We start from the raw sequence: 26131 nt of genomic DNA on the forward strand, positions 1-26131 counted from the left end.
CGGAAAGGGCGGCTCTACGGATTCAGGAAAGGTTTGAACTGGATTTCTAAGCTGGATCTTCACAAAGACACAGAACATATTTGAAGAGTTTATTAAGAAAAACAGAAATCTCCATTTGAAAGAATTTTCATGAATCATGTTTTTTATTGTGCATTTCAGGTAACATCAATAGCAAAAATAACAAAATACAGGTCACTTACAAAATTCTACTTTACTGAAAAAAGGAAATAATTGCTTATTATAATTGAGCTTTTTTGGCAATCTAATTTTATTTATTTTTATTAATATTTATATTTTATTTATTATATTATTAACAATAATGTCAATAATGATGATGACAACAATAATAACATTGTTATTATTAGTGTTATTATTATTATATTAATTTATTATATTTAATAATTAAAATACTTAAATTATTTTAAAACACTAATTATATTGCACTATATATATATATATATATATAGTGATTAATATATTTTTATATAGTAAATATTTAAGTTATATAGTAAATATATATTGCAATTAAATAAAAAATATATTTTATAACAAATACAAAAATAAGTTAATTTATAAATTCTAAAAAAAAAAATAATTATTATTATTATTATTACTATTACCTTTTTAAGGTTAATATTTTACATTCAAACAGGTGAAAAGCTAAAAAACTGCATCAATCAGCTTTTAATGTTATTAAACAACTATAAGATCAGAGCAGATGGTCACCAGGAGCCCGAAATGATTTGACGGCACTTATTAATAATAACGACTGACACTGAGAGTGATGGAGCAGTGATGGTGAAGGACGGAGGGTAACTCACTGAAGTGGTTGAGATTGTAGCTGTTATTATATGTGTTATTATTTATGACCACTTTTTAAAATAATGCATGTCTGAGAAACAATGGATTTTATAGTGGACGATGTCTAAATGTGTAGAAAAGGTTAAGAGATACAAATCAGACCGTTTTAAAATCTCTTAACTAACATTAACATATCATGAGAGATATTAGAGATATATTATATATAAGATTTTTATCTTCAAAATGTCATATTTCTAATTGACACATGTTAAAAATTATTTTTAAAACTAAAAAGTCACAAAAACCCACTCACATAAGTCTCTTCAGCCTGACCCCGCCTACTCACAGCAAAGACATAAGGACTGCATGTCTTCTGGACATTAAAAAAGGCAGCCAATCAGAGCAGAGATAATTTACATACAGTCCTATGCAAAAGTTTGTGCACTCCCGGCCAAGTTCCATGGTGTTGTTGATTTAAGTGTAAATAAGTTGCAGATCCTCCACAGAGACTCACTACTGCACATTTTCATACACAATTACTGTGAAAAAGTGACATACTTTATAACTTACGCTATTATGGGAAACTCAGCAGCTCAATTAAAATTATGCACTAAATACAGAAAAAATGCCCTCTGTAAATTTCCTGCAGAGGATGTGGGAAATTATTTTTACATAGGAAATGAAGAGGACATGCAACTTGACTGGAAGTGTGAAACTTTCACATTCACTATTAAAAGCTCAGTAACTAAAACAGCCTGTTTCATTTTAGAGGATAACAGGAAATTGATATGAGTTATGAATATTTGTGGCACATAAAACCAATTAAAAATATCTTTATAGGACATAAAATGCATGAGAGCACAGGACACCGTCCCTTTAACAGCACTAATTGCTGTGGCACATGTAAGTGTCCAATCATCTGCATGTTTTTTTGTGTTTTGGCAAGAGTTAAATCCAGAAGCTGGAGGCGTTAGGGGCCCTAACCCACAGTGTGACCCCGGGGGTCCCCTCTCCATAACATCAAGAGGGATTACCCCATTCCAAAACCCCCCGAAATATTTTCGCCCTCCAGAATGTCCCCTGCGTGGCCCGCAGATGAACAAGCAGGCCTTTGTTGGGGGAGCTGGAGTGCAGCTGCGCGTCTCCTGCCGGATTAGCGCTGCTGCTTTAGCTGAGAGAATATATTCATTGGGATCCACCATCGCGACTGAACATTAGCCAGCATGGTTTGGTGAATAGAGTAATGCTTATGGTATTTACTGGGGTGGGTGGATGTGGGATATTACAGCTGAGAGCACAAGCGGCTTGATCCACATAGTAAAAGTACAACTAGGGCGCATTTATTTCCATTTTGCTTTCTTGTTTTGATCAAATGCCCGGCTGGAGCACCACGAGCAGGCTGCAGTCTGATGTGCTCAACATAAAAGATGAACAGTCTTTGAAGTAAACATAGTAAATAATCACGTTTGGGTGGAATTGCCAGCAGCACTATAAAGAAACATGCTAACCCACTTATAGTCGCCAAAATGCTAAACTATCACTGGTCTATGAATGCTCACAAACATGCTAACCGCAGTGCCCACTCAAGACAACAGCATATGCTGGTCTGAGATGGTCTATGCTGGTCTAGTGCTGCTCTATGCTGGTCTATGCTGGTCTAGTGCTGCTCTATGCTGGTCTAAGATGGTCTATGCTGGTCTAGTGCTGGTCTATGCTGGTCTATGCTGGTCTAGTGCTGGTCTATGCTGGTCTAGTGCTGGTCTAGTGCTGGTCTAGTGCTGGTCTATGCTGGTCTAAGATGGTCTATGCTGGTCTATGCTGGTCTAGTGCTGGTCTATGCTGGTCTAAGATGGTCTATGCTGGTTTAGTGCTGGTCTATGCTGGTCTAAGATGGTCTATGCTGGTTTAGTGCTGGTCTAGTGCTGGTCTATGCTGGTCTATGCTGGTCTAGTGCTGGTCTAGTGCTGGTCTATGCTGGTCTAGTGCTGGTCTAGTGCTGGTCTATGCTGGTCTAGTGCTGGTCTATGCTGGTCTAGTGCTGGTCTAGTGCTGGTCTAGTGCTGGTCTATGCTGGTCTAGTGCTGGTCTAGTGCTGGTCTATGCTGGTCTAGTGCTGGTCTAGTGCTGGTCTGGTTTTGGTTAAGCTAGTCACCCCAGCCTGGCCGTTGGTTTTGATCAGCATATCTACTTCCATTCATACTGACCAGCACACCAGCGTCCAAAATACAACATATTCAGCTCCAGAATCCTGTCTGATGATCTTCACTGTCTGATTCCTTTAGAAATGAGTTTATCAGCTCCATCTGAAAGTGGAGGAACATCTCCAGAATCCTGTCTGATGCTCTTCACTGTCTGATTCCTTTAGAAATGAGTTTGTCTTCATGTTAAATCTGATCTAATGGTCCTTTAGCAGGACAGAAGCGAGGGCTGTATGTATTAATACTCTGTGAAATGCAGGTCTGATCTGATATCTTGTTTATGTGAGGTACACATGTGTGTGAGAGTCTGATTGCAGACGTACGTGGTTAATGTAAGTGCAGATAAGAGTCGGTATGTTTAGCTACATCTTAAACCTTTCATTACACTCAACTCAACATATACTCAACAATAACACACACTGATAAATGCTTTTTTAATATATATTTAACAAACACATTTTTTGGCCATTTTCATGCACTGGAAAATGATATGTAATAAAAACATGTAGAATATATATTGTTATAGAGAATATAGAGAATTTAACTGTTTACAAACCCTTTTTAAAATCCTGTGATCAGTGGTCAGTGACCCCATATGTAAAATATTGCCGACGCTTAGCAACCGGTGGTCAGCAAGGTACTACAGGTATAGTGATGAAAATATCTGATATAGCAACAGAGATACAAAGCATTCAACCAATCAGAGTGTGTGGGCCGAGCTAACGGTCACATAACAATCAATACAAGTGAGCAGCACCAAACTGAGCTCCTTAGAGAATCCCAACTTAAGGGATTTATCCTCTTCACTAATCCAGCTGTCGGACATCAGGTCACCCACCAGGTGTTCGATCAATGAGATGTAGAAGTGGATTTGGTTTAATTAACATATTGAGCTGCACTGACTCCTCAGTGAGATACGCTTTAAAGGGCGAGTACCACGGAAAAAAGAACTTTCCTCACATTTCTGAAATATTTCTGACAAAGTCACTACTGACACAGTCACTCCTGAAAGTCACTAATGAAACACTCACTACTGACACAGTCACTACTGACACAGACACTACTGAAACACTACTGACACAGTCACTACTGAAACACTACTGACACAGTCACTACTGAAACACTACTGACACAGTCACTACTGAAACACTACTGACACAGTCACTACTGAAACACTACTGACACAGTCACTCCTGAAAGTCACTAATGAAACACTCACTACTGACACAGTCACTACTGACACAGACACTACTGAAACACTACTGACACAGTCACTACTGAAACACTACTGACACAGTCACTACTGAAACACTACTGACACAGTCACTACTGAAACACTACTGACAGTCACTACTGACACAGTCACTACTGAAACACTACTGACACAGTCACTACTGAAACACTACTGACACAGTCACTACTGAAACACTACTGACACAGTCACTACTGAAACACTACTGACACAGTCACTCCTGAAAGTCACTAATGAAACACTCACTACTGACACAGTCACTACTGACACAGACACTACTGAAACACTACTGACACAGTCACTACTGAAACACTACTGACACAGTCACTACTGAAACACTACTGACACAGTCACTACTGAAACACTACTGACACAGTCACTCCTGAAAGTCACTAATGAAACACTCACTACTGACACAGTCACTACTGAAACACTACTGACACAGTAACTACTGAAACACTACTGACACAGTCACTACTGAAACACTACTGACACAGTCACTACTGAAACACTACTGACACAGTCACTCCTGAAAGTCACTAATGAAACACTCACTACTGACACAGTCACTACTGACACAGTCACTACTGAAACACTACTGACACAGTCACTACTGAAACACTACTGACACAGTCACTACTGAAACACTACTGACAGTCACTACTGACACAGTCACTACTGAAACACTACTGACACAGTCACTACTGAAACACTACTGACACAGTCACTACTGAAACACTACTGACACAGTCACTACTGAAACACTACTGACACAGTCACTCCTGAAAGTCACTAATGAAACACTCACTACTGACACAGTCACTACTGACACAGACACTACTGAAACACTACTGACACAGTCACTACTGAAACACTACTGACACAGTCACTACTGAAACACTACTGACACAGTCACTACTGAAACACTACTGACACAGTCACTCCTGAAAGTCACTAATGAAACACTCACTACTGACACAGTCACTACTGAAACACTACTGACACAGTAACTACTGAAACACTACTGACACAGTCACTACTGAAACACTACTGACACAGTCACTACTGAAACACTACTGACACAGTCACTCCTGAAAGTCACTAATGAAACACTCACTACTGACACAGTCACTACTGACACAGTCACTACTGAAACACTACTGACACAGTCACTACTGAAACACTACTGACACAGTCACTACTGAAACACTACTGACACAGTCACTCCTGAAAGTCACTAATGAAACACTCACTACTGACACAGTCACTACTGACACAGACACTACTGAAACACTACTGACACAGTCACTACTGAAACACTACTGACACAGTCACTACTGAAACACTACTGACACAGTCACTACTGAAACACTACTGACACAGTCACTCCTGAAAGTCACTAATGAAACACTCACTACTGACACAGTCACTACTGACACAGACACTACTGAAACACTACTGACACAGTAACTACTGAAACACTACTGACACAGTCACTACTGAAACACTACTGACACAGTCACTACTGAAACACTACTGACACAGTCACTCCTGAAAGTCACTAATGAAACACTCACTACTGACACAGTCACTACTGACACAGTCACTACTGAAACACTACTGACACAGTCACTACTGAAACACTACTGACACAGTCACTCCTGAAAGTCACTAATGAAACACTCACTACTGACACAGTCACTACTGACACAGTCACTACTGAAACACTACTGACACAGTCACTACTAACAGTCACTACAGAAACACTCACTACTGACACGGTCACTCCTGAAAGTCACTAATGAAACACTCACTACTGACACAGTCACTACTGACACAGTCACTCCTGAAAGTCACTAATGAAACACTCACTACTGACACAGTCACTACTGACACAGTCACTACTGAAACACTACTGACACAGTCACTACTAACAGTCACTACAGAAACACTCACTACTGACACGGTCACTCCTGAAAGTCACTAATGAAACACTCACTACTGACACAGTCACTACTGACACAGACACTACTGAAACACTACTGACACAGTAACTACTGAAACACTACTGACACAGTCACTACTGAAACACTACTGACACAGTCACTACTGAAACACTACTGACACAGTCACTCCTGAAAGTCACTAATGAAACACTCACTACTGACACAGTCACTACTGACACAGACACTACTGAAAGTCACTAATGAAACACTCACTACTGACACCGTCACTACTGACACAGTCACTCCTGAAAGTCACTAATGAAACACTCACTACTGAAACTATTTAATTTACTTTTAAGTTACATTTAAGTAAATATCTACTAAATTGGTCATAATTGTCTTTAACCCTAAACCTGCTCTAACCCTAACCTGAACCTTAACCTAACCAAAACCTAAACCCAGCCCTCACCCTGGTCCAAATCTTTACCCCAACCCCACCACTTGTTTGGAATTAACTGAGTCTCAACAGATAAATTTGTTAACAATTTGAACATCTGTAGATGATCTATAGTGGACCATAGTGGACTCTCCAAATAAAGACCTCCTCTACTTTGTCCTGCACAGTTGGTCCCCCGTCTTGTCCGCTGGTTCGGCCTGTCTGAGGACGAAAGCCTCAGTGGTGAGTGATGGGGATGACGCTTGTGCGAGCGGTCACTCTGTTTCTGATTGTGTTTGGTGAAGGTAGACTGATTTAGGGACGCTCTGATGGTCCAGTGACAACTCATTAACCGAGCATCGATATTTATCAGTCTTAATCAGAGCCCTGACAGCTACGCTGTGATTATTTCCTGGGTGAGCCAGCAATTGCTGCTTCACCTCACTGTCCTTGACAGGGATAAATAATGGCAGGACACACCTAAACCCCGAAACAGTACAATATAACTGACCAAAAATGACCAAATCATGACTTTTTCTTTTAACTTTTTTTTCATTTACTTGTTGGTTCAGTGGGCTGTAGGTGAGGGACAAGAACAGCCTGAATGGTGTGGTAAAAATCTATTCGAAGATAACGAGTCCAACAGCGAGACCTGGACTCTCTGTGGGAGAAATAAGTGGCTCAGAAAGCAAAAGGAATTATCATTTAATCTGATCATAATTTGCCCAGTGAATTTGCTGTAACGAATTTGCTGTAACGCGTGTCTATGTATGTATATTTGCATGTATGAATTGTCCTTTTTGGGACTAATACAGTACTCTGAATTGAACTGAGCTGGACTGAAACTGTAAAGTCACCAAAAATCTATGATTTGCATTTTTTTCATTTATTCTCTTGTTTTTTTTAATCATTTGAAAAGAGCAGAAAGAATCTAAAATTAGTAATAAAGTCTATTTATCTTAAAAAGGCTTTAAAGGGCCCATATAATTGGAAATGTAATATTCCTCTGTTTTTTTATTTAAAGTAAGAGCTGTAGTATGCAAACATGACAACGTCTCAAAACAAAAAAACCCAAAACATGGACAACCTCCACTTCAGCTTACAGCAGTTTAGCCGCAGCCCATTCACCCCAATGTTATAGAGAGTGTTTGAGCCAGGACTGCTTTTTTTGAATGAGTGCAGTCAATCTGAACAGAGCTTATTTACATATGTCAGTCTTAAAGGCACAGTAACAAACACTGTTTAATTCTAAGGGATAAAGAGAGGATGTAAAGGTTTTTTATTATTATTGTATTTTTGATTATTATTGTAAACCCACACAAACATTATAAATGGACTATAAATATTGATATGGGCCCTTTAATAGAGGTCATCAAAATACATACCAGATCTGCAATAACTCAAACACTCAACATGTTTTATAGACAGGTGATAAGCTTCACAGTAATAACATACACAGAGAGAAGCAGAGGCCCTAAAATGGACCCCTGTGGGACTCCACAAGAACTTCATTCAATCTGATTTAAATCTTTCTTAAGCTGTGGATTGGGATCTTGTGATTAGTGGTATCAATATGGAATTACCTTGTAAGGCCTTCAACACAAGCAGAGTTTTATGATTAAAGAAGAAAAAAATAAAGAAAATTATAGAAGAACTGCAAGAATTGCAGCAGATAAACAACACACTCACACACACACACACACACACACACACACACACACACACACACACACCACACACACACACATACACACACTAACATAATATTCAGGAAGGAACGTACAGTTCATATTGTTCATGTTGTTTATTTGTGTTGTTTTTTGTTTGTTTTTGACGAATTTTGTTGTTTATTCTCAGGAATTCCATGTTTATTCTTCCAGAGTCGTCTGCATGACGACTGTGCAGCTCTCACAGTGACATCTAACCTCACATCAAATCATGTTTACTGCATTTGTTTACACTGATTCTTTTAAAATGAAAATAAATCAGAATCTCAGCTGCGCTGATTATGATCTCAATAATTATCATGTGTTTTTATTTTTCTTCAAAGAGGTGAGCAGCGCTGCAGGACTTTACACAGCACAGTCAGGAATGGGAGCAGTGCCGAACTGACTGAGCGCCCATTCACACTGGGTAATGTTTATTGTTGTGCCTGTTTTTTACAGTATAGCAGGGAGAGTCCACCCAAATACTAAATAATAATTTAACATACTTTTAACTAACATCACACCAAAAAGTATGTATGCATGTACATAAATCAATAAATAAATATACACTGTACTGTGTGAAAGTCTCAGGCACCCAAGACACATTTTCAAAATCTTGTGTAGTTTGTGTTTATTTCTTAAGAAAAGTGTTAATATCTGAATAAACAAAATGTATAGAATATTAATTAATAATGATTATATAAATAATAAACAGTGATGTTCTGGATGTTGGTGTGTGTGTTTACCCATCTCCAAGCCGCTCCTCGAGGAAGTCCAGTATTATATGTAGTTAAAAAGCAGCTCCTGGTTTGACCAATCAGTGCTCAGTAAATTGAGCTCATGATGTAATTGATGATATTAACGAGTCTCTGTGGCGGCTGTGAAGGTGTCCAGGAAAAATATGGACCTGAGAAATTCTTGTTACTGTTTATAGTTTTTCTGTTTATTTGAATTATGAATACGACTTTATTCTGATGTATATTGTAATAAACTCCCTGCTGAGGGAAACTGGTTAAACATTCGCTCAGACGCCTAAAACTTTCACACAGCGCTGTACATGAATAGATAAATGTGGTGCCATGACGTGTAATTTAAGGTAAGATAAGATAAGATAATCCTTTATTAGTCCCACAATGGAGAAACTCTGTGTTACAGCAGTGAAGGGAGAGCAAAGGAACAAAGAGAAGTAACAAGCAAGTAATGAACTTTGATAAGGTTTTTTAGAGTTTGTTCTTTGTTACTATGTAGACAATATGTATCAGAACTAAACATAAAAAATAAGATGACAGATATAAACTTCATCTTTCACAAAGAAAAACAAAGTAAAGAATTATAAATAAATTAAAAAGCTAAGATATTTACATTGTAAGGATATTTTGCCTGAACTGTACATGGAGTTCTGCACATGAGGTACTGGTTTATATCACACATGGGACGGTGAGCAGTTACAATATAAACCATTATAAACAGAAAGCTCAGTGTTTACGCTGTAGAGATCTTTAACACTGTACTGCACGTGGAGTGTTGATTATGTTGCACCCAGGAAAAGGTGATGAGATCCCAGTATGTTCTGTAGGTGTGTGAGGTCCAGTGGGGGTGGAGGGGGTTCTACTGGGAGCAGAGCTGGTTATTCAGTCTAACAGCAGCAGGAAGGAAGGACCTGCGACGGCCTCCTTCACACACTTGGGATGAAGCAGCCGGTCACTGAAGGAGCTGCCCACTGCTGCCAGAGTCTCAGTCGTGGGGTGGGAGCTGTTCTCCAGCATGGAGAACATAGTATGGCTAACATCCTCCTCCTGTCTCCCACCATCTGCACTGGGTCTCGGGGGCTTCCCGGGACAGAGCTGGCCCTCTTAATGAGTCTGTCAAGTCTCTTCCTGTCCGCAGTGGAGATGGTGCTGCCCCAGCAGACCACGCCATAGAGGATGGGTGATGCCACAATGGTGTCAAAGAAGGTCCTCAGGAGCGCCCCCTGCACTCCAAACGACCTCAATCTTCTGAGCAGGTCGAGCAGCTCTGGCCTTTCCTAGAAAGTGCACTTGTGTTTTCTGACCAGTCCAGTTTATTGTTAAGTTGAAACCCAGGTCATTTAAATAATAACAATAATGATGAATTAAATAATGAGACACAGAGCAAAGAGTGAATAAATACTAAATATTGACAATAAAAATCACAGCACATTGAACACGATAACATAAATGCACACAAACAAACATGAACAAAGGGAAAAAGCAAACATGAAAAAAACAATTGATAAAAAATATTATAATTATTAAACGTATAAATTATGTATGTCAATACATAAGGCTATAGTCTTACCTTCATATGGGTTTTTTGACCGTTTATGAATTTCCATAATATTCACTACAACACATAAGAATTTGTGAGAATATGCCTATGAAGAATGTTGTTTGTGAAAAATGATTAAAATGTCTTCATAAAGTGTAAATTTGATACAGAGCCAAATTTACCGCAATACATAAGACTAAAGATTTACCTTACTGTGTTTTTTGACCATCTATAAATTTCCTTAATTTTGACTCCAAGACACAAATATTAGTGTGCAAATGCCTCTAAGGGATGTATTTTGTCCAAACTTTTTCAAATATTTGTTAAAAATGTACGTTCGATATTGCGCCAAATTTCCGACAATACGTAAGGCTATAGTCTTACCTTCGTGTCCGTTTTTGGACCATCTATAAATTTCCTTAATTTTCACACCAAGTCATTAAAATTAGTGGGAAAATGCCTCCAAATCATGTATTTTGTCCAAAATAATTTAAATATCTTCATAAAATGTACATTCAATATAGCGCCAAATTTCCCACAATACGTAAGGCTATAGTCTTACCTTCGTGTCCGTTTTTGGACCATCCATAAATTTCGTTAATTTTGACTCCAAGACACAAATATTAGTGTGAAAATGCCTCTAAAGGATGTATTTTGTCCAAAATTTTTCAAATATTTGTAAAAAATGTACGTTCGATATTGCGCCAAATTTCCCACAATACGTAAGGCTATAGTCTTACCTTCGTGTGCGTTTTTGGACCATCCATAAATTTCCTTAATTTTCACACCAAGTCATTAAAATTAGTGGGAAAATGCCTCTAAAGGAAGTATTTTGTCCAAAATTTTTCAAATATTTGTAAAAAATGTACGTTCGATATTGCGCCAAATTTCCGACAATACGTAAAGCTATAGTCTTACCTTCGTGTGCATATTTGACCAGTCATATATTTCCTTAATTTTCACTCTAAGACATAGAAATTGGTTTGAAATTGTATCTAAGTGATGTGTTTTGTGCAGAACTATTTCAATTTCTTCATAAAATGTACGTTCAATATAGCGCCAAATTTCCCACAATACGTAAGGCTATAGTCTTACCTTCGTGTGCGTTTTTGGACCATCCATAAATTTCCTTAATTTTCACACCAAGTCATTAAAATTAGTGGGAAAATGCCTCCAAATCATGCATTTTGTCCAAAATAATTCAAATATCTTCATAAAATGTACGTTCAATATAGTGTCAAATTTCCCACAATACGTAAGGCTTACCTTCATGTACGTTTTTGGACCATCCATAAATTTCCTTAATTTTGACTCCAAGACACAAATATTAGTGTGAAAATGCCTCTAAAGGATGTATTTTGTCCAAAATTTTTCAAATATTTGTAAAAAATGTACGTTCGATATTGCGCCAAATTTCCCACAATACATAAAGCTATAGTCTTACCTTCGTGTCTGTTTTTGGACCATCCATAAATTTCCTTAATTTTGACTCCAAGACAAAAAAATTAGTGTGCAAATGCCTCTAAAGGATGTATTTTGTCCAAAACTTTTCAAATATTTGTAAAAAATGTACGTTCGATATTGCGCCAAATTTCCCACAATACGTAAGGCTATAGTCTTACCTTCGTGTGCGTTTTTGGACCATCTATAAATTTCCTTAATTTTCACACCAAGTCATTAAAATTATTGGGAAAATGCCTCCAAATCATGTATTTTGTCCAAAATAATTTAAATATCTTCATAAAATGTACGTTCAATATAGTGTCAAATTCCCCACAATACGTAAGGCTATAGTCTTACCTTCGTGTCCGTTTTTGGACCATCCATAAATTTCCTTAATTTTGACTCCAAGACACAAATATTAGTGTGCAAATGCCTCTAAAGGATGTATTTTGTCCAAAATGTTTCAAATATTGGTAAAAAATGTACGTTCGATATTGCGCCAAATTTCCCACAATACGTAAGGCTATAGTCTTACCTTCGTGTGCGTTTTTGGACCATCCATAAATTTCCTTTATTTTGACTCCAAGACCTAAAAATTAGTGTGCAAATGCCTCTAAAGGAAGTATTTTGTCCAAAATGTTTCAAATATTTGTAAAAAATGTACGTTCGATATTGCGCCAAATTTCCGACAATACGTAAAGCTATAGTCTTACCTTCGTGTGCATATTTGACCAGTCATATATTTCCTTAATTTTCACTCTAAGACATAGAAATTGGTTTGAAATTGTATCTAAGTGATGTGTTTTGTGCAGAACTATTTCAATTTCTTCATAAAATGTACGTTCAATATAGCGCCAAATTTCCCACAATACGTAAGGCTATAGTCTTACCTTCGTGTGCGTTTTTGGACCATCCATAAATTTCCTTTATTTTGACTCCAAGACCTAAAAATTAGTGTGCAAATGCCTCTAAAGGAAGTAATTTGTCCAAAACTTTTCAAATATTTGTAAAAAATGTACGTTCGATATTGCGCCAAATTTCCCACAATACGTAAGGCTATAGTCTTACCTTCGTGTGTGCTTTTGGACCATCTATAAATTTCCTTAATTTTCACACCAAGTCATTAAAATTAGTGGGAAAATGCCTCCAAATCATGTATTTTGTCCAAAATAATTCAAATATCGTCATAAAATGCATGTTTAATATAGTGTCAAATTTCCCACAATACGTAAGGCTATAGTCTTACCTTCGTGTGTGTTTTTGGACCATCTATACATTTCCTTAATTTTCACTATAAGACATAGAAATTAGTTTGAAATTGTATCTAAGTGATGTGTTTTGTGCAAAACTATTTCAATTTCTTCATAAAATGTACGATCAATATAGCGCCAAATTTCCGAAAATACGTAAGGCTATAGTCTTACCTTCGTGTGCGTTTTTGGACCATCTATAAATTTCCTTAATTTTGACTCCAAGACACAAATATTAGTGTGCAAATGCCTCTAAGGGATGTATTTTGTCCAAAATTTTTCAAATATTTGTAAAAAATGTACGTTCGATATTGCGCCAAATTTCCCACAATACGTAAGGCTATAGTCTTACCTTCGTGTGCGTTTTTGGACCATCTATAAATTTCCTTAAGTTTGACTCCAAGACACAAATATTAGTGTGCAAATGCCTCTAAGGGATGTATTTTGTCCAAAACTTTTCAAATATTTGTAAAAAATGTACGTTCGATATTGCGCCAAATTTCCCACAATACGTAAGGCTATAGTCTTACCTTTGTGTGCATTTTTGGACCATCCATAAATTTCTTTAATTTTCACACCAAGTCATTAAAATTAGTGGGTAAATGCCTCCAAATCATGTATTTTGTCCAAAATAATTCAAATATCTTCATAAAATGTACGTTCAATATAGTGTCAAATTTCCCACAATACGTAAGGCTATAGTCTTACCTTCGTGTCCGTTTTTGGACCATCTATAAATTTCCTTAATTTTGACTCCAAGACATAAAAATTTGTGTGCAAATGCCTCTAAAGGAAGTATTTTGTCCAAAACTTTTCAAATATTTGTAAAAAATGTACGTTCGATATTGCGCCAAATTTCCCACAATACGTAAGGCTATAGTCTTACCTTCGTGTGCGTTTTTGGACCATCTATAAATTTCCTTAATTTTGATTCCAAGACCTAAAAATTAATGTGCAAATGCCTCTAAAGGAAGTATTTTGTCCAAAACTTTTCAAATATTTGTGAAAAATGTACGTTCGATATTGCGTCAAATTTCCCACAATACGTAAGGCTATAGTCTTACCTTCGTGTGCGTTTTTGGACCATCTATAAATTTCCTTAATTTTCACACCAAGTCATTAAAATTAGTGGGAAAATGCCTCCAAATCAGGTATTTTGTTCAAAATAATTCAAATATCTTCATAAAATGTTCGTTCGATATTGCGCCAAATTTCCCACAATACGTAAGGCTATAGTCTTACCTTTGTGTGCGTTTTTGGACCATCCATAAATTTCCTTAATTTTGACTCCAAGACACAAATATTAGTGTGCAAATGCCTCTAAAGGATGTATTTTGTCCAAAATGTTTCAAATATTGGTAAAAAATGTACGTTCGATATTGCGCTAAATTTCCGACAATACGTAAGGCTATAGTCTTACCTTCGTGTTCGTTTTTGGACCATCCATAAATTTCCTTAATTTTGACTCCAAGACACAAATATTAGTGTGCAAATGCCTCTAAAGGATGTATTTTGTCCAAAATTTTTCAAATATTTGTAAAAAATGTACGTTCGATATTGCGCCAAACTTCCCACAATACGTAAGGCTATAGTCTTACCTTCGTGTCCGTTTTTGGACCATCTATAAATTTCCTTAATTTTTATTCCAAGACCTAAAAATTCATGTGAAAAGGCCTCTAAAGGATGTATTTTGTCCAAAACTTTTCAAATATTTGTAAAAAATGTACGTTCGATATTGCGCCAAATTTCCCACAATACGTAAGGCTATAGTCTTACCTTCGTGTGCGTTTTTGGACCATCCATAAATTTCCTTTATTTTGACTCCAAGACCTAAAAATTAATGTGAAAATGTCTCTAAAGGAAGTATTTTGTCCAAAACTTTTCAAATATTTGTAAAAAATGTACGTTCGATATTGCGCCAAATTTCCCACAATACGTAAGGCTATAGTCTTACCTTCGTGTGCGTTTTTGGACCATCTATAAATTTCCTTAATTTTCACACCAAGTCATTAAAATTAGTGGGAAAATGCCTCCAAATCATGTATTTTGTCCAAAATAATTCAAATATCTTCATAAAATGTACGTTCAATATAGTGTCAAATTTCCCACAATACGTAAGGCTATAGTCTTACCTTCGTGTCCGTTTCTGGACCATCCATAAATTTCCTTAATTTTGACTCCAAGACACAAATATTAGTGTGCAAATGCCTCTAAAGGATGTATTTTGTCCAAAATGTTTCAAATATTTGTTAAAAATGTACGTTCGATATTGCGCCAAATTTCCCACAATACGTAAGGCTATAGTCTTACCTTCGTGTGTGCTTTTGGACCATCTATAAATTTCCTTAATTTTCACTCTAAGACATAGAAATTAGTTTGAAATTGTATCTAAGTGATGTGTTTTGTGCAAAACTATTTCAATTTCTTCATAAAATGTACATTCAATATAGCGCCAAATTTCCGACAATACGTAAGGCTATAGTCTTACCTTCGTGTGCGTTTTTGGACCATCTATAAATTTCCTTAATTTTGACTCAAAGACACAAATATTAGTGTGCAAATGCCTCTAAAGGATGTATTTTGTCCAAAACTTTTCAAATATTTGTAAAAAATGTACGTTCGATATTGCGCCAAATTTCCCACAATACGTAAGGCTATAGTCTTACCTTCGTGTGCATTTTTGGACCATCCATAAATTTCTTTAATTTTCACACCAAGTCATTAAAATTAGTGGGTAAATGCCTCCAAATCATGTATTTTGTCCAAAATAATTCAAATTTCTTCATAAAATGTACGATCAATATAGCGCCAAATTTCCGACAATACGTAAGGCTATAGTCTTACCTTCGTGTGCGTTTTTGGACCATCTATAAATTTCCTTAATTTTGACTCCAAGACACAAATATTAGTGTGCAAATGCCTCTAAGGGATGTATTTTGTCCAAAATTTTTCAAATATTTGTTAAAAATGTACGTTCGATATTGCGCCAAATTTCCGACAATACGTAAGGCTATAGTCTTACCTTCGTGTCCGTTTTTGGACCATCCATAAATTTCCTTAATTTTCACTCTAAGACATAGAAATTACTTTGAAATTGTATCTAAGTGATGTGTTTTGTGCAAAACTATTTCAATTTCTTCATAAAATGTACGTTCAATATAGCGCCAAATTTCCGACAATACGTAAGGCTATAGTCTTACCTTCGTGTCCGTTTTTGGACCATCCATAAATTTCCTTAATTTTGACTCCAAGTCATTAAAATTAGTGGGTAAATGCCTCCAAATCATGTTTTTTGTCCAAAATAATTCAAATATCTTCATAAAATGTACGTTCAATATAGTGTCAAATTTCCCACAATACGTAAGGCTATAGTCTTACCTTCGTGTGCGTTTTTGGACCATCTATAAATTTCCTTAATTTTGACTCCAAGACACAAATATTAGTGTGCAAATGCCTCTAAGGGATGTATTTTGTCCAAAACTTTTCAAATATTTGTAAAAAATGTACGTTCGATATTGCGTCAAATTTCCCACAATACTTAAGGCTATAGTCTTACCTTCGTGTGCGTTTTTGGACCATCTATAAATTTCCTTAATTTTCACTCTAAGACACAAATATTAGTGTGCAAATGCCTCTAAAGGATGTATTTTGTCCAAAACTTTTCAAATATTTGTAAAAAATGTACGTTCGATATTGCGCCAAATTTCCCACAATACGTAAGGCTATAGTCTTACCTTCGTGTGCGTTTTTGGACCATCTATAAATTTCTTTAATTTTCACACCAAGTCATTAAAATTAGTGGGTAAATGCCTCCAAATCATGTATTTTGTCCAAAATAATTCAAATTTCTTCATAAAATGTACGATCAATATAGCGCCAAATTTCCGACAATACGTAAGGCTATAGTCTTACCTTCATGTGCGTTTTTGGACCATCTATAAATTTCCTTAATTTTGACTCCAAGACACAAATATTAGTGTGCAAATGCCTCTAAAGGATGTATTTTGTCCAAAACTTTTCAAATATTTGTAAAAAATGTACGTTCGATATTGCGCCAAATTTCCCACAATACGTAAGGCTATAGTCTTACCTTCGTGTGCATTTTTGGACCATCCATAAATTTCTTTAATTTTCACACCAAGTCATTAAAATTAGTGGGTAAATGCCTCCAAATCATGTATTTTGTCCAAAATAATTCAAATTTCTTCATAAAATGTACGATCAATATAGCGCCAAATTTCCGACAATACGTAAGGCTATAGTCTTACCTTCATGTGCGTTTTTGGACCATCTATAAATTTCCTTAATTTTGACTCCAAGACACAAATATTAGTGTGCAAATGCCTCTAAGGGATGTATTTTGTCCAAAATTTTTCAAATATTTGTTAAAAATGTACGTTCGATATTGCGCCAAATTTCCGACAATACGTAAGGCTATAGTCTTACCTTCGTGTCCGTTTTTGGACCATCCATAAATTTCCTTAATTTTCACTCTAAGACATAGAAATTACTTTGAAATTGTATCTAAGTGATGTGTTTTGTGCAAAACTATTTCAATTTCTTCATAAAATGTACGTTCAATATAGCGCCAAATTTCCGACAATACGTAAGGCTATAGTCTTACCTTCGTGTCCGTTTTTGGACCATCCATAAATTTCCTTAATTTTGACTCCAAGTCATTAAAATTAGTGGGTAAATGCCTCCAAATCATGTTTTTTGTCCAAAATAATTCAAATATCTTCATAAAATGTACGTTCAATATAGTGTCAAATTTCCCACAATACGTAAGGCTATAGTCTTACCTTCGTGTGCGTTTTTGGACCATCTATAAATTTCCTTAATTTTGACTCCAAGACACAAATATTAGTGTGCAAATGCCTCTAAGGGATGTATTTTGTCCAAAACTTTTCAAATATTTGTAAAAAATGTACGTTCGATATTGCGCCAAATTTCCCACAATACTTAAGGCTATAGTCTTACCTTCGTGTGCGTTTTTGGACCATCTATAAATTTCCTTAATTTTCACTCTAAGACATAGAAATTACTTTGAAATTGTATCTAAGTGATGTGTTTTGTGCAAAACTATTTCAATTTCTTCATAAAATGTACGTTCAATATAGCGCCAAATTTCCGACAATACGTAAGGCTATAGTCTTACCTTCGTGTCCGTTTTTGGACCATCCATAAATTTCCTTAATTTTGACTCCAAGACACAAATATTAGTGTGCAAATGCCTCTAAGGGATGTATTTTGTCCAAAATTTTTCAAATATTTGTAAAAAATGTACGTTCGATATTGCGCCAAATTTCCCACAATACGTAAGGCTATAGTCTTACCTTCGTGTGCATTTTTGGACCATCCATAAATTTCTTTAATTTTCACACCAACTCATTAAAATTAGTGGGTAAATGCCTCCAAATCATGTATTTTGTCCAAAATAATTCAAATATCTTCATAAAATGTACGTTCAATATAGTGTCAAATTTCCCACAATACATAAAGCTATAGTCTTACCTTCGTGTGCGTTTTTGGACCATCCATAAATTTCCTTTATTTTGATTCCAAGACCTAAAAATTAATGTGAAAATGCCTCTAAAGGATGTATTTTGTCCAAAACTTTTCAAATATTTGTAAAAAATGTTCGTTCGATATTGCGCCAAATTTCCCACAATACGTAAGGCTATAGTCTTACCTTCGTGTGCGTTTTTGGACCATCTATAAATTTCCTTAATTTTGACTCCAAGACACAAATATTAGTGTGCAAATGCCTCTAAGGGATGTATTTTGTCCAAAATTTTTCAAATATTTGTAAAAAATGTACGTTCGATATTGCGCCAAATTTCCGACAATACGTAAGGCTATAGACTTACCTTCGTGTCCGTTTTTGGACCATCTATAAATTTCCTTAATTTTGACTCCAAGACCTAAAAATTAGTGTGCAAATGCCTCTAAAGGAAGTATTTTGTCCAAAACTTTTCAAATATTTGTAAAAAATGTACGTTCGATATTGCGCCAAATTTCCCACAATACATAAGGCTATAGTCTTACCTTCGTGTGCGTTTTTGGACCATCTATAAATTTCCTTAATTTTCACTCTAAGACATAGAAATTAGTTTGAAATTGTATCTAAGTGATGTGTCTTGTGCAAAACTATTTCAATTTCTTCATAAAATGTACATTCAATATAGCGCCAAATTTCCCACAATACGTAAGGCTATAGTCTTACCTTCGTGTGCGTTTTTGGACCATCTATAAATTTCCTTAATTTTGACTCCAAGACACAAATATTAGTGTGCAAATGCCTCTAAGGGATGTATTTTGTCCAAAACTTTTCAAATATTTGTAAAAAATGTACGTTCGATATTGCGCCAAATTTCCCACAATACGTAAGGCTATAGTCTTACCTTCGTGTGCGTTTTTGGACCATCCATAAATTTCTTTAATTTTCACACCAAGTCATTAAAATTAGTGGGAAAATGCCTCCAAATCATGTATTTTGTCCAAAATAATTTAAATATCTTCATAAAATGTACATTCAATATAGCGCCAAATTTCCCACAATACGTAAGGCTATAGTCTTACCTTCTTGTCCGTTTTTGGACCATCCATAAATTTCCTTAATTTTGACTCCAAGACACAAATATTAGTGTGAAAATGCCTCTAAAGGATGTATTTTGTCCAAAATTTTTCAAATATTTGTAAAAAATGTACGTTCGATATTGCGCCAAATTTCCCACAATACGTAAGGCTATAGTCTTACCTTCGTGTGCGTTTTTGGACCATCCATAAATTTCCTTAATTTTCACACCAAGTCATTAAAATTAGTGGGAAAATGCCTCTAAAGGAAGTATTTTGTCCAAAATTTTTCAAATATTTGTAAAAAATGTACGTTCGATATTGCGCCAAATTTCCGACAATACGTAAAGCTATAGTCTTACCTTCGTGTGCATATTTGACCAGTCATATATTTCCTTAATTTTCACTCTAAGACATAGAAATTGGTTTGAAATTGTATCTAAGTGATGTGTTTTGTGCAGAACTATTTCAATTTCTTCATAAAATGTACGTTCAATATAGCGCCAAATTTCCCACAATACGTAAGGCTATGGTCTTACCTTCGTGTGCGTTTTTGGACCATCCATAAATTTCCTTAATTTTCACACCAAGTCATTAAAATTAGTGGGAAAATGCCTCCAAATCATGCATTTTGTCCAAAATAATTCAAATATCTTCATAAAATGTACGTTCAATATAGTGTCAAATTTCCCACAATACGTAAGGCTTACCTTCATGTACGTTTTTGGACCATCCATAAATTTCCTTAATTTTGACTCCAAGACACAAATATTAGTGTGCAAATGCCTCTAAGGGATGTATTTTGTCCAAAACTTTTCAAATATTTGTAAAAAATGTACGTTCGATATTGCGCCAAATTTCCCACAATACTTAAGGCTATAGTCTTACCTTCGTGTGCGTTTTTGGACCATCTATAAATTTCCTTAATTTTCACTCTAAGACATAGAAATTACTTTGAAATTGTATCTAAGTGATGTGTTTTGTGCAAAACTATTTCAATTTCTTCATAAAATGTACGTTCAATATAGCGCCAAATTTCCGACAATACGTAAGGCTATAGTCTTACCTTCGTGTCCGTTTTTGGACCATCCATAAATTTCCTTAATTTTGACTCCAAGACACAAATATTAGTGTGCAAATGCCTCTAAGGGATGTATTTTGTCCAAAATTTTTCAAATATTTGTAAAAAATGTACGTTCGATATTGCGCCAAATTTCCCACAATACGTAAGGCTATAGTCTTACCTTCGTGTGCATTTTTGGACCATCCATAAATTTCTTTAATTTTCACACCAACTCATTAAAATTAGTGGGTAAATGCCTCCAAATCATGTATTTTGTCCAAAATAATTCAAATATCTTCATAAAATGTACGTTCAATATAGTGTCAAATTTCCCACAATACATAAAGCTATAGTCTTACCTTCGTGTGCGTTTTTGGACCATCCATAAATTTCCTTTATTTTGATTCCAAGACCTAAAAATTAATGTGCAAATGCCTCTAAAGGATGTATTTTGTCCAAAACTTTTCAAATATTTGTAAAAAATGTTCGTTCGATATTGCGCCAAATTTCCCACAATACGTAAGGCTATAGTCTTACCTTCGTGTGCGTTTTTGGACCATCTATAAATTTCCTTAATTTTGACTCCAAGACACAAATATTAGTGTGCAAATGCCTCTAAGGGATGTATTTTGTCCAAAATTTTTCAAATATTTGTAAAAAATGTACGTTCGATATTGCGCCAAATTTCCGACAATACGTAAGGCTATAGACTTACCTTCGTGTCCGTTTTTGGACCATCTATAAATTTCCTTAATTTTGACTCCAAGACCTAAAAATTAGTGTGCAAATGCCTCTAAAGGAAGTATTTTGTCCAAAACTTTTCAAATATTTGTAAAAAATGTACGTTCGATATTGCGCCAAATTTCCCACAATACATAAGGCTATAGACTTACCTTCGTGTGCGTTTTTGGACCATCTATAAATTTCCTTAATTTTCACTCTAAGACATAGAAATTAGTTTGAAATTGTATCTAAGTGATGTGTCTTGTGCAAAACTATTTCAATTTCTTCATAAAATGTACATTCAATATAGCGCCAAATTTCCCACAATACGTAAGGCTATAGTCTTACCTTCGTGTGCGTTTTTGGACCATCTATAAATTTCCTTAATTTTGACTCCAAGACACAAATATTAGTGTGCAAATGCCTCTAAGGGATGTATTTTGTCCAAAACTTTTCAAATATTTGTAAAAAATGTACGTTCGATATAGCGCCAAATTTCCCACAATACGTAAGGCTATAGTCTTACCTTCGTGTGCGTTTTTGGACCATCCATAAATTTCTTTAATTTTCACACCAAGTCATTAAAATTAGTGGGAAAATGCCTCCAAATCATGTATTTTGTCCAAAATAATTTAAATATCTTCATAAAATGTACATTCAATATAGCGCCAAATTTCCCACAATACGTAAGGCTATAGTCTTACCTTCGTGTCCGTTTTTGGACCATCCATAAATTTCCTTAATTTTGACTCCAAGACACAAATATTAGTGTGAACATGCCTCTAAAGGATGTATTTTGTCCAAAATTTTTCAAATATTTGTAAAAAATGTACGTTCGATATTGCGCCAAATTTCCGACAATACGTAAGGCTATAGTCTTACCTTCGTGTGCGTTTTTGGACCATCCATAAATTTCCTTAATTTTCACACCAAGTCATTAAAATTAGTGGGAAAATGCCTCTAAAGGAAGTATTTTGTCCAAAATTTTTCAAATATTTGTAAAAAATTTACGTTCGATATTGCGCCAAATTTCCGACAATACGTAAAGCTATAGTCTTACCTTCGTGTGCATATTTGACCAGTCATATATTTCCTTAATTTTCACTCTAAGACATAGAAATTGGTTTGAAATTGTATCTAAGTGATGTGTTTTGTGCAGAACTATTTCAATTTCTTCATAAAATGTACGTTCAATATAGCGCCAAATTTCCCACAATACGTAAGGCTATAGTCTTACCTTCGTGTGCGTTTTTGGACCATCCATAAATTTCCTTAATTTTCACACCAAGTCATTAAAATTAGTGGGAAAATGCCTCCAAATCATGCATTTTGTCCAAAATAATTCAAATATCTTCATAAAATGTACGTTCAATATAGTGTCAAATTTCCCACAATACGTAAGGCTTACCTTCATGTACGTTTTTGGACCATCCATAAATTTCCTTAATTTTGACTCCAAGACACAAATATTAGTGTGAAAATGCCTCTAAAGGATGTATTTTGTCCAAAATTTTTCAAATATTTGTAAAAAATGTACGTTCGATATTGCGCCAAATTTCCCACAATACATAAAGCTATAGTCTTACCTTCGTGTCTGTTTTTGGACCATCCATAAATTTCCTTAATTTTGACTCCAAGACAAAAAAATTAGTGTGCAAATGCCTCTAAAGGATGTATTTTGTCCAAAACTTTTCAAATATTTGTAAAAAATGTACGTTCGATATTGCGCCAAATTTCCCACAATACGTAAGGCTATAGTCTTACCTTCGTGTGCGTTTTTGGACCATCTATAAATTTCCTTAATTTTCACACCAAGTCATTAAAATTATTGGGAAAATGCCTCCAAATCATGTATTTTGTCCAAAATAATTTAAATATCTTCATAAAATGTACGTTCAATATAGTGTCAAATTCCCCACAATACGTAAGGCTATAGTCTTACCTTCGTGTGCGTGTTTGGACCATCCATAAATTTCCTTAATTTTGACTCCAAGACACAAATATTAGTGTGCAAATGCCTCTAAAGGATGTATTTTGTACAAAATGTTTCAAATATTGGTAAAAAATGTACGTTCGATATTGCGCTAAATTTCCCACAATACGTAAGGCTATAGTCTTACCTTCGTGTGCGTTTTTGGACCATCCATAAATTTCCTTAATTTTCATTCCAAGACCTAAAAATTAATGTGAAAAGGCCTCTAAAGGATGTATTTTGTCCAAAACTTTTCAAATATTTGTAAAAAATGTACGTTCGATATTGCGCCAAATTTCCCACAATACGTAAGGCTATAGTCTTACCTTCGTGTGTGCTTTTGGACCATCTATAAATTTCCTTAATTTTCACACCAAGTCATTAAAATTAGTGGGAAAATGCCTCCAAATCATGTATTTTGTCCAAAATAATTCAAATATCGTCATAAAATGTATGTTCAATATAGTGTCAAATTTCCCACAATACGTAAGGCTATAGTCTTACCTTCGTGTGTGTTTTTGGACCATCTATACATTTCCTTAATTTTCACTATAAGACATAGAAATTAGTTTGAAATTGTATCTAAGTGATGTGCTTTGTGCAAAACTATTTCAATTTCTTCATAAAATGTACGATCAATATAGCGCCAAATTTCCGAAAATACGTAAGGCTATAGTCTTACCTTCGTGTGCGTTTTTGGACCATCTATAAATTTCCTTAATTTTGATTCCAAGACACAAATATTAGTGTGCAAATGCCTCTAAGGGATGTATTTTGTCCAAAATTTTTCAAATATTTGTAAAAAATGTACGTTCGATATTGCGCCAAATTTCCCACAATACGTAAGGCTATAGTCTTACCTTCGTGTGCGTTTTTGGACCATCCATAAATTTCCTTTATTTTGACTCCAAGACCTAAAAATTAATGTGCAAATGCCTCTAAAGGAAGTATTTTGTCCAAAACTTTTCAAATATTTGTAAAAAATGTACGTTCGATATTGCGCCAAATTTCCCACAATACGTAAGGCTATAGTCTTACCTTCGTGTGCGTTTTTGGACCATCTATAAATTTCCTTAAGTTTGACTCCAAGACACAAATATTAGTGTGCAAATGCCTCTAAGGGATGTATTTTGTCCAAAACTTTTCAAATATTTGTAAAAAATGTACGTTCGATATTGCGCCAAATTTCCCACAATACGTAAGGCTATAGTCTTACCTTCGTGTGCATTTTTGGACCATCTATAAATTTCCTTAATTTTCACACCAAGTCATTAAAATTAGTGGGAAAATGCCTCCAAATCATATATTTTGTCCAAAATAATTCAAATATCTTCATAAAATGTACGTTCAATATAGTGTCAAATTTCCCACAATACGTAAGGCTATAGTCTTACCTTCGTGTCCGTTTTTGGACCATCCATAAATTTCTTTAATTTTCACACCAAGTCATTAAAATTAGTGGGTAAATGCCTCCAAATCATGTATTTTGTCCAAAATAATTCAAATATCTTCATAAAATGTACGTTCAATATAGTGTCAAATTTCCCACAATACGTAAGGCTATAGTCTTACCTTCGTGTCCGTTTTTGGACCATCTATAAATTTCCTTAATTTTGACTCCAAGACATAAAAATTTGTGTGCAAATGCCTCTAAAGGAAGTATTTTGTCCAAAACTTTTCAAATATTTGTAAAAAATGTACGTTCGATATTGCGCCAAATTTCCCACAATACGTAAGGCTATAGTCTTACCTTCGTGTGCGTTTTTGGACCATCTATAAATTTCCTTAATTTTGATTCCAAGACCTAAAAATTAATGTGAAAATGCCTCTAAAGGAAGTATTTTGTCCAAAACTTTTCAAATATTTGTAAAAAATGTACGTTCGATATTGCACCAAATTTCCCACAATACGTAAGGCTATAGTCTTACCTTCGTGTGCGTTTTTGGACCATCTATAAATTTCCTTAATTTTCACACCAAGTCATTAAAATTAGTGGGAAAATGCCTCCAAATCAGGTATTTTGTTCAAAATAATTCAAATATCTTCATAAAATGTTCGTTCGATATTGCGCCAAATTTCCCACAATACGTAAGGCTATAGTCTTACCTTTGTGTGCGTTTTTGGACCATCCATAAATTTCCTTAATTTTGACTCCAAGACACAAATATTAGTGTGCAAATGCCTCTAAAGGATGTATTTTGTCCAAAATGTTTCAAATATTGGTAAAAAATGTACGTTCGATATTGCGCTAAATTTCCGACAATACGTAAGGCTATAGTCTTACCTTCGTGTTCGTTTTTGGACCATCCATAAATTTCCTTAATTTTGACTCCAAGACACAAATATTAGTGTGCAAATGCCTCTAAAGGATGTATTTTGTCCAAAATTTTTCAAATATTTGTAAAAAATGTACGTTCGATATTGCGCCAAACTTCCCACAATACTTAAGGCTATAGTCTTACCTTCGTGTCCGTTT

Source organism: Pygocentrus nattereri, chromosome 15 (genome assembly GCF_015220715.1).
Source record: "Pygocentrus nattereri isolate fPygNat1 chromosome 15, fPygNat1.pri, whole genome shotgun sequence".
NCBI classification, from domain to species: domain Eukaryota; kingdom Metazoa; phylum Chordata; class Actinopteri; order Characiformes; family Serrasalmidae; genus Pygocentrus; species Pygocentrus nattereri.